The sequence below is a fragment of the Gymnoscopelus braueri genome (genome assembly GCF_963280865.1).
Source record: "Gymnoscopelus braueri genome assembly, chromosome: 21".
In the NCBI taxonomy this organism is placed as follows: domain Eukaryota; kingdom Metazoa; phylum Chordata; class Actinopteri; order Myctophiformes; family Myctophidae; genus Gymnoscopelus; species Gymnoscopelus braueri.
The window spans coordinates 7,457,363-7,473,373 of NC_137623.1; the positions used below are offsets into that span (position 1 = coordinate 7,457,363).

Sequence of the window (16,011 nt, forward strand, 5' to 3'; positions counted from 1 at the left end):
AATGGACCCCTTATACAGTAGATCTTTAACTCTTGAGAGCGTAAAATGAAACCCACTCAATTATTGTTAAACATCTGCATTACTTAATCAAATAATTGTTATTTTTGATCAATGTTTTCCTGTTATCTCTCCTATGGAACCAACATCAATACAGAATGGATGGAATTGTGGACAAAATCGATCGATCACAAAATATTCTAGGTTTTGGGTCTGAGAGTCTAAAATCTCATCAAACGGTGGTTCTGTGGCTCAAATGCTGAATAAATAATGGACCTTGACTCTAACATTTTATAAAATAAATGCTATAGCTTCAAACATTTTCACCACCCACCATGTTATTCTTTATGATAATAAGTGAACAGCGCTGTGTGGGATGTTTTGTATCACTGCCAGGGAGATGTCCTTGGCCAGGATGTTATCAGTATTATCATGACATGAGATCTCATCCTGATATCACCCAGGTTCCCTTAGCTCATCTCTGGGGAGGTCCTTGAGGGGGTTCCAGGGGGTCCCCAGCAAAACGTGTTAACCCATTTAGACCTGAGGCCGATTCTAAAAACGCCTTCTAAATCCTGAGTTCTTTGAATTCCCGTCTTGAAAGGTATAGTTACAAATAGGGGTTCCCGCCCCAAAAATGGGTTAATACAGCATCACAATCATTTTAACCACTTTATCCATGTATACGTTGGCCATTCAAAAATACCAGATCTACAAGCTCAGTACATCTGCTATTTTTGAAAATATTAGAAAAATGTTGAATAATAATATATTTTTTAAAAACACAAATCTTCTCTTCTGGGGGTCCCTCCCTGGCACAAAATGTCAGATGGCGGAACGTGCGGCCAACTACATATCAATTTGGGGGTCCTTTGAGAAGCTCATCTCTTCCTTCCAGACCCTCTCCCACCTGTGTGAACCCCCCCCCCCCCCCCCATTCACTGTTCTCTACCTCCCTCTGTGGTGAAGGAGCACAGTTTCCATTATGCCACAGGTTCACATTAAGGAGATGGAAACAGGCTGGGACCCAACGCCAATTATCCCTGCTCACCCAGCCGTGGGCTGCTGGGTTCTGAGTAACAGCTGGCTCGCTCTCTCTCTCTCTCTCTCTGTCTCTCTGTCTCTCCCTCCCTCCCGGCTCCCTCTCTCTCTCTCTCTCTCTCTCTCTCTCTCATCCACTTATATGTGCATGCACACACGCAGCCATGCACGTGCTTAAACGCTCCCCTCCCTCCGTTCCTCCTCCTGCTCACCTGCCAACTGTCTTGATTAATCCATTAAGACCGGCGGGAACGCATCTGTGGCATTTTAGGGTTTCTTTGGCTATTCAAAAATAGCAGATATACAAGCTCATGGCGCGGCACTCTTGTAGATCTGCTATTTTGTGAATAGCCAAATCTTGGAAAATGTGTGCAAAGTTTAATTTGAGTTACATAGCTATAGATATAGTTATAGATATACAAGCTCATAGCGCGGCACTCTGTGCCACGCTATGAGCTTGTATATATGCATATGCTATGCTATTTTTTGGGGGAAAAGTGTGGAAAATGTGTGCACACATCTTTGAATATTTATATTTTTTAAAGCGAACATTTGTAACTCAAATTAAACTTTGCACACATTTTCCAAGATTTTTCACAAAATAGCAGATCTACAAGCTCAGTGCCGTGCTATGAGCTTGTATATCTGCTATTTTTGAATAGCCCAAAGAAATCTTAAAATGACGCGTTCCCGGTCAAAATGGATTAATAAGAGAAGCCTACCGCTGAGAGACTAAAATAGAGAGAGAGGAAATGCAGCATGTGTGTGTGTGTGTGTGTGTGTGTGTGTGTGTGTGTGTGTGTGTGTGTGTGTGTGTGTGTGTAGGGGGGGGGGGTCAATACAAAGGAAGGGATCAATGAGAAAGGGAGATAATACAGATATAGTACAAACGATGAGCTGTTAACACGCCCTGCATTTATTTATAAATACCCAACATACTGATCAGTCATGCATTGCTGTTAGTATGTAGAAAACATACTGCATGATAATGATGTCAGACGGGGGTAATCATTAAATATTGCAACTGTTCAGAGTGTAATTTATCTTTTTGTTTTTTTTACCTCAGCTTCATTCCCCTCTATCGGTTTCGCCACAAGCATGAGCAATGGATCACTTCTAAAACCATATGTACAGGTAGTGGTGGGGAAAAAAAGTACTCGATTTTTTTACTTAAGTAAAAGTATCAATACTGCAATGTAGAAATACTCTGTTACAAGTAAAAGTTGTAACAGATTACCACTTCACACGTTTTCAAATGTATAAAATGTATACAAATCTTTCGAAAATAGCAGATCTACAAGCTCGCGATGCGACGCATTGTGAGCTTGTAGATCGGCTATTTTCAAATGGCCGAAATGTATATAGGGTGAAGTGGTCGATGTACGTTTAGTAATAATAATCAAAATCTACAAAGTAACTAGTAACTAAAGTTTAAGAATAATTGTAGTGGAGTAAAAGTATAATATTTGGCTCTGAGATGTAGTGGAGTAGAAGTAAAAGTACTGAAACACTCCAATAAAGTAAAAATACCTCAAAATTGAACTTAAGTACAGTACTTGAGTGAATGTACTTAGCTACTTTATCATCACTGGGCATGAGCAATGGATCACTTCTAAACCATACATACAGGCATTGGTGGGAAAAAAAAGTACTCACATCTTTTACTTAAGTAAAAGTATCAATACTGCAGTGCGGAATTCAAATTTTACTTGAGTCAAAGTACAAAAGTGTTGTTATCAAAATGTACCTAAAAGTACCAAAAGTAGAAAGTACTCATTATGCAGAATGTCCCGTTTCACAAGTTTTTTAATGTATAAAAATCTTTTGAAAATAGCAGATCTACAAGCTCACAATGTGTTGTCAGCTTGTAGATCTGCTATTTTCAAATGGCCGAAATGTATATAGGGCTGAAGTGGTTAATGTATGTTTTGTAATAATAATAAATAATAATAATAATAATAATAATAATAATAATAATAATAATAATAATAATAATACAAATCTACAAAGTAACTAGTAACTCAGGTTTTCAAATAAATGCAGTGAAGCAAAGGTACAATATTTGTCTTTGAGATGTAGTGGAGTAGAAGTAAAAGTACTTAACATTGGATATACTCCATTGGAAATACTCCATACTCCAAAATTACTTTATGTACAAACACTATTATGTACAAAAGATATGAGAAATTTAAATTGACCTCCCCTTGTGGTCTACTGATTGATATTTGTTCAGGCCAATTTAGAAAGAAACCAGTGTTACTTCAATCTGGGAACCCATTCGGTAAAAAAAAAGGGGGGAACATTTTAACCTATTTTGAGAGATTACACATCCTTGTTTAATGGATGGTGTATCAGGGCATTCCACATTTTGGTGGCAGAGCAGTATAGAATGACGAAAACATGTTTTTTTTATGGTCACTCAAACCAAAATGTGTATTCTGTACTGTAGGCCTATTATGGTTATCTGCCTCGGAAGACATTGATCCAGTTCAGACGGCAGCGTGCCAGGGAAGTGTTGTTTTATTCCAACCTGACACAAGTCTCCATCTATCTTAACTGCAGTCATAAGCAATCCTGGAGATCTATGAAACAGATCCCTTTCCTACGCAAACCCCCCCCCCCCCCCCCAACCCTCTTCCAGCTGCTGAGGCAGCACCTGGATTTAAATGACTCTCTGCCGGTATAATAGATACCGCAGGATTCATTTCTTGGACAGTACGATGGAGAAAGGAATGGAAAAATACCCATCATCATAATCATAACCCCCCCCCCTCCCCCTCAGCATTGTTTGATCAGGGCAGGATGATGTGCACAGTGGTGTAAAGTAACTAAGTACATTTACTCAAGTGCTGCACTTAAGTACAATTTTGAGGTCATTTTTTACTTTACCGGAGTATTTCCAATCGTCTATACTTTTACTTCTACTCCACTACATCTCAAGAGACAAATATTGTACTTTTACTCCACTACAATTATTTGAAAACTTTAGTTACTAGTTACTTTGCAGATATACATTATTACATTATAAAACGTACATTAACCACTTTAGCCCTATTTTATACCTAGGCTATTTGAAAATAGCAGATCTACAAGCTCACAACGCGTCGCATCGCGACGCGTTGTGAGCTTGTAGATCTGCTATTTTCAAACATTTTAGTACTTTTACTTTTGGTACGTTAAGTACATTTTGATACCAACACTTTTGCACTTTTGCTCAAGTACATTTTCAATTCCGGACTTTAACTTGTAACAGAGTACTTCTACATTGCAGTATTGATACTTTTACTTAAGTAAAAAAGCTCACTTTCCCATGCATGTACTGTGTGCACCTATAATAAACACAGATTATTTTACATACAGGTTCTTACTCACTGGGGCTTTGAGTTCATTTCCTTGTTAATGACCTGGTAATATCACAACAGAAGAGCATGTAGGGCACTGAGTACAGAACATCCATTATCTAATCTCTAGTCTCAAGTATTTTGAGGAAATCAGGGTGTCTGTCCTTCCTTGTTGGACGAAAACCAGAGAGAAACGTTGGCTAAGATTCTATAAGCAAAAGCCGCTCCCTTGTTCTTTTTGTCAAGTGTAATGACCCTGCATTACGTTTGACTTTCACAGATTCATTTATTCGGTCTTAAACAGAAGTGGCAATTATACATTCAATAAATCACGGCCTGCAGCTCCTTGCTTCAGCGAATGAATAGAAAGAAGATTGCCTAACGTTCTCCTTATAGGAGGGTCAAGAGAAATGACTTGACTTGCTCATTTTAGGACACAGTGCACACGCACACACACACACACACACACACACACACACACACACACACACACACACACACACACACACAACACACACGCAGGAAAGGTTACCTAGCAACGGCAGTGGTTGAAAATGTACTATTTTTTTTTTTACTTAAGTAAAAGTATCAATACTGCAAAGTAGAAACACTCTGTTACAAGTAAAAGTCCGGTAATAAGAATTTACTTGAGTAAAAGTACAAAATTATTGGCATCAAAATATACTTAAAGTACCAAAAGTAAAAAGTACTCATTATTCAGAAGGTATCGCAAGTATGATAAAATGTATTAACATCTTTTGAAAATAGCAGATCTGTGAGCTTGTAGATCTGCTATTTGAAGTGGTTAATGTATGTTTTTTAATAATAATTCAAATCTACAAAGTAACTAGTAACTAAAGTTTTCAAATAATTGTAGTGGAGTAAAAGTACAATATTTGCCTCTGAGATGTAGTGGAGTAGAAGTAAAAGTACTGAAAATAGCAAATACTCCAGTAAAGTAAAATAAAAAAATCACACCCTGTGTGAAGTGGGCGGTGTCTTGCTAGCTAATCACAATACTGAATGGAGTCGATCAATCATGTACAAAGGATAAATACATTTATTGAAACACTCTTTATGATGGACAAAACCATAACTTGAAAAAAACCAAATTTTGGTTTTTTTCAAGTTATGGTTGCTTATATAGGGCTATGCACATGTGTCATGTGACACTGGCCAATCACAGTCCTGAATAGGCTGTGATTGGCCAATCACAGCGCAGGATAATTCTACTAATTTCCTGGGCCCAGATCACAGCGCAGGAAAATGTAAATTTTTCCAAATCTCACTTATAGGGGCGGTTTCACCGCCCAAAAAACTAATACCTCAACATTGAACTTAAGTAGCACTTGAGTACATGTACTTATAGTTACTTTCCACCACTGAGCAACGGTGCAACTTCAAAGGGTTTTGTGAAGAAATAGAAGCCCAATAGGAGTCAGTAGACATTGATAGGAGAGGCCTGCCTCGGTCTGTCTCTACATCTACTGTATGCCCAGGCAGCAATTACTGCAGTGTGAGAACACTGAGGTCAATTCATTAGTAGTGGTTTTAATGTCATGAGGAGAAACCCTCCATGTCGCTTCATCGGCCCCTCAGCTATTCTCTGCTCTTCAGTGAAAACAAGGATTAGAGTCCATACGTGATAAGTAGAGACTGAGAGAAAAGTTTTTTTTACGTTTTTTTTTAGTAGAAATTCCACTGTACAAATTTTTCTCTATTCTTTTCTTTTTGGGGGCTTTTCTGCCTTTATTTATTTATTCTAATTTAGTTTTTAAATTAAAAACCATCAGGTGCCCATTATACAAATGCTGATGTTTAACCCATTAAAACCAGGAAAGCATCCGTGTCATTTAAGATTTTTGCGTTGGCTATTCAAAAAAATTGCAGATCTGCAAGCTCACAGCACTTCGTGCCACGCTGTGAGCTCAAGATGTGGATATCATAAAAATATATCTGAGTGCTTACTTACATGTCTTGCTATGATGACATAGCCTGGTTCCAGACGAATCTGCCTTTGCAAAATGGCATTGCATTTTGCTGTTGGCTATCTGCATTGGTCAGGAGGTACACAGCACCATCTAGTGGACACAATGACATAACATCAAAGACAATATTATTAGTTGAGCTGCAATGTCATTGCAAAACCATTGTTAGTGGTGGAAAGTAACTAAGTAAGTACATGTACTCAAGTACTGTACTTTAGTCGCAATGCGAGGCATTGTGAGCTTGTAGATGTCATGACCCTCATGGATGAACTTGAACTGTGACAAGATGTAATGAGCTTATAGATCTGCTTGTATATTCTACAGCAGTGGTTCTCAAAGTGGGGTCCGGGGACCCCAAGGGGTCCTTGGGGGGGTTCCAGGGGGTCCCCAGCAAAATGTGTTAATGTAGCGTCACAATAATTTTAAACACTTTATCCTTTTATACTTTGGCTATTCAAAAAATCGTGAAAATGTGTGTAAACCTATGAATATATATATTTTTAAAGCGAACATTTGCAACTCAAATCTTTGCTTCTGGGGGTCCCTGGAACAAATAAAATTCAGATGGGGGTCGGCGGCCAAATGTGATCAATTATGTGACCAAATGTGATACATTTTTGGCATGAAAAAGCTGTAAACAATGGTTAACACAGTCAGTATATACTGACCCCTGCTGGTGCTGTGGGGTAAGCACAGGACAGAGCCTCCAGTAACTTGTCCAGGTTGAACAGTCCAGCGTTAGCCTGAGCCTCCATGCTGTACCTCCCCTCAGAGTCAGACGTGTTGGGGACATTTAACCCCAGCATCCCCATTCTGATGGGAAACATTCGCCAAAAAATAGCAGATCTACAAGCTCACAATGCATCGCGTTGTGACGCGCAGTAGATCTGCTATTGTTGGCGAAGAGATTTGGTGTAGACTCAAGTACAGTGCAGCGTTTTACAAAGTCAAATATGATAAAAAAGTATTCCGCGACACCCCTGGACTTGCGTCACGGCACCCCAGGGTGCCAGGGCAACTGAGAAACCCTGATCTAGAACCATTTAGAACAAACATGGGAAAGTTCTCATTCTACTACTCTGCCACCGAAATATGGAATGCCCTGACACCATCCATTCACTGCCAGAGTATTTTCATAAAGTACTCCCCCATTGCCAGCAATTTTCGTGTTTTTTTTATTTTTATATTTTGAAAATTTTCATGAAAATAATTGATCAGACTGTTTTTTAAAGACGCAGCACAAATCCGCCACTAGAGAGCAGCACATGATAGCTTGATCAGCTCCGTGTGTCACTGTTACCCTTCTTGAGCGATTAGACAGGGAAAAACATGAAAACGGATGTGACGTCCTCCCAGATAGTTTTGATCGTCAAAATGACGATGTGATACACGACGGCGATGACTGATCGTCACCCAGACCATAGATTATAGAAGAGAAGCTGTCCGTTTGTCCGTTCTACCGTGTGAAAAAACGTTTGTTTACCTATTTTGGACGAAAATGACCGGGGGAAAATAATCAAAAACCGGAAACGGAACCCAGGTCATGAAACCGGATGCAGATATGGGTGAAGTAAGTGGAACTCGAGAATAACATTGAATTTTAAGCAGCATAGCGCGATCAGAGATTAAACAATGAACGCAAATCCAACGCGTCAAACGCGTGAATGGCGTGGGTGGATTAAGTAGTAATTGACGCGTTTTCGAGTCAATGGCGTTTATAGAGTTAAGCCATTCAACCCGGGAACGCATCTCTGTCATTTCAGATTTCTTTGGCTATACAAAAAATAGCAGATCTACAAGCTCATAGTGCAGCACAGAGTGCCGCACTATGAGCTTGTATATCTGCTTTTTTTTCCATGAAAATGTGTGCAAATCTTTGAATATAATTGTTTTATTATTTTTTAAGCGATTTTCTTTTACTCAAATCTTTGCTTCTGGGGAGTTCCTGGAACAACATATTTCGAGATGTGGGTCCGCGGCCAAATACATATCATTTTGTGGTCCTTGACATGAAAAAGTTTGAAAACCACTGATATTAACATTTTTTTGTTTTTAGAAGACATTAGAAACCCCCCAGAAGCAAAGATTTGAGTTAAAAATGTTCGCTTTAAAAATATATATTCAAAGATTTGCACAACTGTTCCATGATTTACAAGCTCATAGCGCGCTGTGAGCTTGTAGATCTGCTATTTTTTAATAGCCAAATGACAGAGATGCGTCCCCGGATTGAATGGGTTAAAGGATGTGTAACAATGGTTTCTTTCAAAATTGGCAAAATCTATCAGGAGAATAAAAGGTAAATTGTTTATATTTGTTGATGACATGTATTATTGTGTTAATTTTGTATGCTATGTTGATGAATTGAATACATAGGACCACAATGGAAACAAGTCCCCAGGACTTTTTTTGTGTTATCCTTTTAACCTTAATGTATGACTACCATGTGCTGTTTACATTTATGACTAATAAATTAAATCAATCAAAGCTTTGACAGCACTGTTGCTTAAATCTGCTTATAATATCACAGGCAGGCTGTGGTTCAAATGCTCTTTACACCAGTGATGTACCAAAGAAACATGTATTAATATGCTTTAGCTTGTTTATGTTACTTCACAACATTATTACATAAAGGTTGCCTTATAGTCACAACATGTGACAATGTTATAAACTTCACCTTAGAAACTGCTGCCAGTCTCAGTGGGCCTTTCAGAGAGGTTGGGATGGATCAGTCTCAGCGGGCCTTTCAGAGAGGTTGGGATGGATCAGTCTCAGCGGGCCTTTCAGAGAGCTTGGGATGGATCAGTCTCAGCGGGCCTTTCAGAGAGGTTGGGATGGATCTGGAGAAAATGCAGTTCTTCACAGAGCGGACAAAGTCACCGGGAACCTCATCAAGTTAGAAGGCTTCTGCAGAGGAATGAAAGTAGTAGACCTTATTATACACCACACACCTTGTATATCAGAATGGTAACTGGAAAAATGGGCACCTCGTATTGGCCATTTAGTCCAAAATGTAAAACAATATATATCATGAATGAACATTTGACCATTAATGTCTAATATTTCTACAATTGCTAAATTGCAATTGCCTATTTCCAATCATGTTGGGCATAAGCAAGAAGTTGAAGTGTACAATTAAGTCTGAGTAGTTTGTACATCTATGTATCTGACTGCATTTCATCAGCTGTATCATATAATGTAACTGGATCATTTGCTATGCAAAAAAAGCTATAATAATAATTCTAATGATTTGCACATTATGGACTGCAATATACTGTAGGTGCATTAAGCTACTATAATTGTAAGTCAATTGTCTATGGAGCCAGTTATGTTACCTGGTGTGCATTTAGCTCCCTCTGCTGGACTCTCTGTGCCATGTGATTTGCAGCCTCCACTGTGTGAGCAAATCAACAACCAGACACAAATAATTACATAAGACAAGACAGGTTTTACTCCCAGTCAAAATATCTTTACAATAGCCAAGTTTGGGTGAATCACATTCCATCCATGTTACACAGCAATTCAATGCCAGATAACTCATGGCTAAAGGGCAATAAGTAAAACAGGGATGGGCAAATGGCGGCCCGCGGCCCGCACCGTCACTCAATGCGGCCCCAGGCCAATTTTAATAGAAGCCTTATTAACTATAATTCTAGTGTTCATTTTTGTATATTTTTAAGCCAAGGTTACAGCAATACTCTGAAAGGCATACTCAGGAATGTGAAGTTTTGTTTAGCAGTACAGCTGTAGTAAGTTGATAGAAGCATTACTAAATGCTAAATAAAAACAAAGTTATAACAAATAATAATAGTTAATATCCCTTATTTATCACATATGTGACTATTATGGGCTTTTTGAGTAATGGGGTACTACTGGCGAGAGTGCCGATAAACAGGGGCGGGCTGGGACAAAAATTCAGCCCTGGCATTTTGGTCCGAACCGGCGCACCGCCCCCGGACCGTTTTGCTAACGGGGGGGGGGGGGGGGGGGGGGATTCCCTGCCGATAAACAATGCGGCCCCCCAGAGTGATTGAGGAAATGTTGTGGCCCTCACCATCTACAAAGTTGCCCACCCCTGAAGTAAAACATTTTTCTAAACAGCATATTATTCAATGCCTTATTCGATCAATATATCAATGTCATTGAATGATGTCATTGCATTTCTCTCTCTCTCTCTCTTTTTCCTCAGTCTTAAACTGACTTGTTGGTATAATGGAATTGTAGCTATTCCAAAGAACTAAACCCACATCTGACATTGTTTTAACTGTCTAAGTAGACAAACAAGACAAGCCCCTAGTGAGAGCGAGGATGGGCGGGCACTTACAGCGTGTTATGACATCACACAAGTGCTCCTGCATGGCGTCTGTACATTTGGGCAGAGTGCAGTCTCATTTGTTTCCACCACCATCTTCTGGAAGGTTCTCCAGAAGTCTGCTCTCCCTGTGGCCTCTCTTCTCCTTTAGAACAACCAAAGGGACATCTGTTCATTCTCTCATGTACATTTTAAACTTAGACATTTTTGTTGGGATGGTACTGCTGATTTAGGTCAATTATATTCACTAATTTATTGACGATCTATAAAAACACACGGTAATAAATGTATGAACTTGTACCAGACAAACATATTTTTACAGTTCTGCTAAGTCATATAACAAATATCACATGTAGGCCATACTGTCAAAGTGTCCCTAAGAACCTCTGAGCAGATTGGTGCCTTGCATGGTTTCCGCTGCCGTCTGTGTGTTAATGTGTGTGTGTGTGAATGGGGGAAATGTAAATACACATGATTTTTTAAGCGCTTTGGAGAAAGGCGCTATATAAATCTTAATCTATATCTTGCTATGATAGAAGCTAATAGCTCACACCACTGTTCTTTTTTCCCCTTCATTACAGGAAACAGCGTTTCTTCTTTCTGTTCTTAAAAAGAAAAGAAAAAATCTCCTAATTTGATTTGTTTCTTTATGCTTTCCTCTTTATGTACTTGTTTATTACTTATTTTTTTGTGATCTTCCTTTTTTTGTGTAAAGCACTTGCATTCCATGTATGAAAGGTACTATATAAATAAAGATCATTATCATTATCATTACGAACACAGATTAGACTAGCTTTCATCAGATACACTGTGGCTTCCCAAGGATGTGTGTGTTACAGTGAAAACCTATTTAACATCTCAATAATATAGCATACGTCAGTGTTGTGGGTGTTCTCCATCGCCGACAGTGCATCTGTGACTTGCTCAACGTGGTTTACCTCAAACTCCCTCACAAAGTAGCGAATCTCTCCTTGGGTGATGGGCCTGTGGTCCAGGAGTCTTGACTGAATGTCTCCTACATCTATGGGAGGAATGACGGTGAAAACAAGAAGATTAAAGGAAAGACCACGACCGTTGAGGTAATAACTTGTGGCCACCAAATTGTTTGATTATTATAGTGGACTGTCTAGACATTGCCTGGCATCCCCATTTTGGCCATTGACATTGTGAGGCGCTGTGAAAACAGGGCTTAGATGTGTCTTTAAGCGTCTTTAAGCGCTGTGAAAACAGGGCTTAGATGTGTCTTTATCCAAACAGTCAAGAAGCCAAATGCACTTTCTCACACACACACACACACACACACACACACACACACACACACACACACACACACACACACACACACACACACACACACACACACACAGTGGTGGAAAGTAACTAAGTACATTTACTTAAGTACTGTACTTTTACAGGTAAGTACAATTTTGAGGTAATTGTACCTTACTTGAGTATGTCCAATTTCCAATACTTTTACTTCCACTCCACTACATCTCAGAGGCAAATATTGTACTTTTACTCCACTACAATTAATTGAAAACTTGAATTACTAGTTAATTTGCAGATATAAATTATTGTATTGTGATAAATACATTAACCACTTTAGCCCTATTTTATACATAGGCTATTTGAAAATAGCAGATCTACAAGTGAGCTTGTAGATCTGCTATTTTCAAATATTTTAGTACTTTTACTTTTGGTACTTTAAGTACGTTTTGATGCCAATACTTTTGTACTTTTACTCAAGTACATTTTGAATTCCAGACTTTTAATTGTAACAGAGTACTTCTCTTCTACAATGCAGTATTGATACTTTTACTTAAGTAAGAAAGGTGAGTAGGCTACTTTTTCCACCACTGCTAAGAAGCTATTCGGACAGAAGAGGGATATTGTGGATCTCACCTAGCTGTAGAATACAACTCTCGTAGACGTATTTATGATTCTGACGTTTTCAATCTACGAGAGTTGTAGGGTTCACCCCCCATGGACACAGGGACTTTCAGCACTATAGCCCGTAGACACTCCAAACATGTACAAATTGAAAATAAAGGTGCTTACCCCCACGCCCCAAATGTTAACTCTCGCTACGGGGTAGTAGTTTAATGTAATAATCCATATCTTTCAATAAGGAAGTGTTTTAATGCCGTCTGTGGCCGATTCTGTCTGAAGTTCCCAATGGGCGGTAGAGACGCGCCCATCTGGTGAAACCCGGAATTACACTCAATGTAAACAGGAAGTAAACGAGGGTGAAAAAATGGCGTTCGGCCACAGACGGCATTAAAACACTTATTTATTGAAAGATATGGATTATTACATTAAACTACTACCCCGTAGAGAGAGTTAACATTTGGGGTGTGGCGGTAAGCACCTTTATTTTCAATTTGTACATGTTTGGAGTGTACGGGCTATAGTGCTGAAAGTCCCTGTGTCCATGGGGGGGGGGGTGAACCCTACAACTCTCGTAGATTGAAAACGTCAGAATCATAAATACGTCTCACCCACCTTTTGCCATCTTATCCATCTTCTTTATTCGTAAACAAAGGCAATTTAGCTCAAGCTTGGTAGCTAGCTAGCCTTCCTTTGTTTACTCAGTGTTTAAAATGCACACAGAGGAGTCCTAAACGTTGTAGAATGTGTATTGTATAAGAATGATGCAGAATTACAGACACTTCTAAAAGCAGCATGGAAAGACTGAGATGTCAATATTGACTACTGCTTCCGGGTGTGACCAGCGTTGCCATATTTTGTGAGAGAAACAAGCAACCAGGTTTATGAAAACAAGCCAATTTCCCCCAAAAAAAAATCTTGGAAGACATTTTTTAAATTTAGGAATATTTTAGAAACAACACAAATCTTGTATGGGGGGTCCCTGGCATAAAATATTTCAGATGGGGGTCCGCAGAGTGCAGACAAATACATATTAATTTGCGGGTCCTTGACTTGAAAATGTTTAAGAACCACTGGTTGTTTAATCAATTAGGAAACAGGCCAAAATAAGCAGCTAAACATTAGAAACAACTATAAGCCCAAAAAAAACTACAACCACCAATATTTACAAACTACTTTACAGAAAAATAACCCCAAAGTCGCTTATAATAAGCCGACATGGCAACACTGGTTTAACGTTATTATGGAATAAACCAAGACTAGGGGGCTTTCGTCTGGTTGGATTGGAGTTTTGACTGAACACTAAATAACTTTTTTTGACTGAACACTAAATGTTTTCGCTCCAATTGGAGCAAAAATATATATAAGTAAGGTAAAATAAAACATACACGTTTTTTTTTATTATTATTTTAAAGCCCACCGCCCCCCGCTACTGAGACCCGGGATAGAAAAGCCCACAGCGGCCCGCGCTTTGCGGTAAGATCATAGCGTGACGTCACTCTCTCTTCTACACTCTTCGCACGAGCGACCAGCAGGGAGAACAGCGCGAGCGGCCCCAGCCACACGACGAAATGTTTGTTAAAGTTTGTAAAAAGACTATTATAGTGAACTACACAACTCATACTGTAATATTATATATGAGTAGGTTATCAGTGTTTATTAGGGAGGTGAAGCAAGCTGCTATAAAACCCCCAAAACAAGAGAATTATCTCCAAAAAGGTGAGCTTTCTACAGGTGTTAGTTTGGCTAATAAACAATTTTTATTTTGTATTTTTATTTTTTACTTTACTGGGGTGTTTCCAATTTTCAGTACTTTTACTTCTACTCCACTACACCTCAGAGACCAATATTGTACTTTTACTCCACTACAATTATTTGAAAACTTTAGCTACTAGTTACTTTGTAGATTTAGATTATCATTACAAAACATACATTAACCAGCCATTCTACAAGCTCACAATGCGTCGCAGTGCAATGTGAGCTTGTAGATCGGCTATTTCATGCCCGCTCTTCCTATGACGTCACCGCGCCACCTGCTTTGCGGCAACATCAAAGGGGCAGAGGGCGGCAATGGAGCAGGCCCCACGCACACAACACACACACACACACACACACACACACACACACACACACACACGCGCGCGCACGCACACACACACAGCAGCAAACACAAGACACAACCGAGTGTTTGTTGTTAAAACTAAGTTAAAAGAGTGTTAAAAAGGTGAGTTTGGCTAATTAAGTGCTTAGAATTAAAATAATTGATGGAATTGCGAGTCATTTCACTTTTATGTTACTTTTAAAAAGCAACAATGTAGCATATGTGTGAAGTGAATATATATATGTTTTATTGAGCTGTGTTTGTGACGCTGACACAGGCCTAGTCAGTGCTGTAAAGTAACCAAGTAGGCCTACATGTACTCAAGTACTGTACTTTGAGTATTTTTTTTTACTTTACTTGAGTATTTCCAATTTGCTACACAGAGACACATATTGCCTACTTTTACTCCACTACAATTATTTGAATTGTTACTTTGTAGATTTTAATTATTACTAAACATATACGTGGCGTCAGACTGTGTCTCCTCAGTGTCCATGCTCTCCAAGTTCACCACAGCTTCAATCCGTGACCTTTTTACAGGTGTGGATGTAGGTGTAGAGTTTGGTGTAGAGTCGGGTGTGGATGTGGGTGTGGATGTGAACAGTGGCTCTCCATCTTCGATGCCACACTGGTCAGGCATCCACGTTGAAGCATCCCTTGTGTTCATACGCGCCTGGGTTGCTAATCCACACAAAGACACAAAACTTAGACAATAAAAAACAATGTGCATGCAACTTGGAAAACAATGCTGGCAAAATATGTTCTGTAATGCTATTCATTGTATTCGATCGCAAACATTGTGGTTACAGAGAACAGGTCAGTATAATGGAATAGGCTAATAACATGAACCACTTAGTTTCAAACTGTTCACCTCAGTGGCCTTGTGGTTAGAGTGTCCACCCTGAGTTTGGGAGGTCAGGGTTCAATTCTCAAAACTCACACTACAGAAACAGGAGATAGGCTCCTGACCTATGAGCCACATAGCTCTGAAAGGCTTGCTTACTTTCAACTAGCCCTAGAATAGCTGTGATATTACATACATTTCATTTATTCCAAAGAAAACTTCCTTTGGGAAGCACAAACGTATGGGGCACACAATTGACATTTTACTAAACACACGTTTTCTGCCAGAACTTTCAAATGGATATGAAACTAGAGGACACTATGTGACTCCAAGTCTTAGGAATTCATTATTGGGTGAGTACAGATCAGTCTGCTAACCGGGCGGGGATAGGACCAATCTATGGCTGTGTATTTGAAATACATGAAATGTATGTAATATCACAGACATTATAGGGCTAACTCTCAACCTGTTGCCCCTATTTTGGGCATGTTAACCTGGCATCT

At 39.2% G+C, this 16,011-nt stretch overlaps 1 pseudogene across 1 annotated transcript; it reads right to left on the reverse strand.

Annotated features, from left to right (window-relative positions):
- Nucleotides 1-9,178: 9,178 nt before the first annotated feature.
- LOC308077438 (biogenesis of lysosome-related organelles complex 1 subunit 5-like) lies at nucleotides 9,179-13,342 on the reverse strand (annotated as a pseudogene). The gene is made up of 5 exons (XR_013935030.1): nucleotides 13,179-13,342; nucleotides 11,615-11,697; nucleotides 10,689-10,821; nucleotides 9,700-9,758; nucleotides 9,179-9,271 (listed from the first exon to the last, which is right to left on the reverse strand). The product of XR_013935030.1 is annotated as a biogenesis of lysosome-related organelles complex 1 subunit 5-like (transcript).
- Between the last annotated feature and the right edge of the window lie 2,669 nt (nucleotides 13,343-16,011).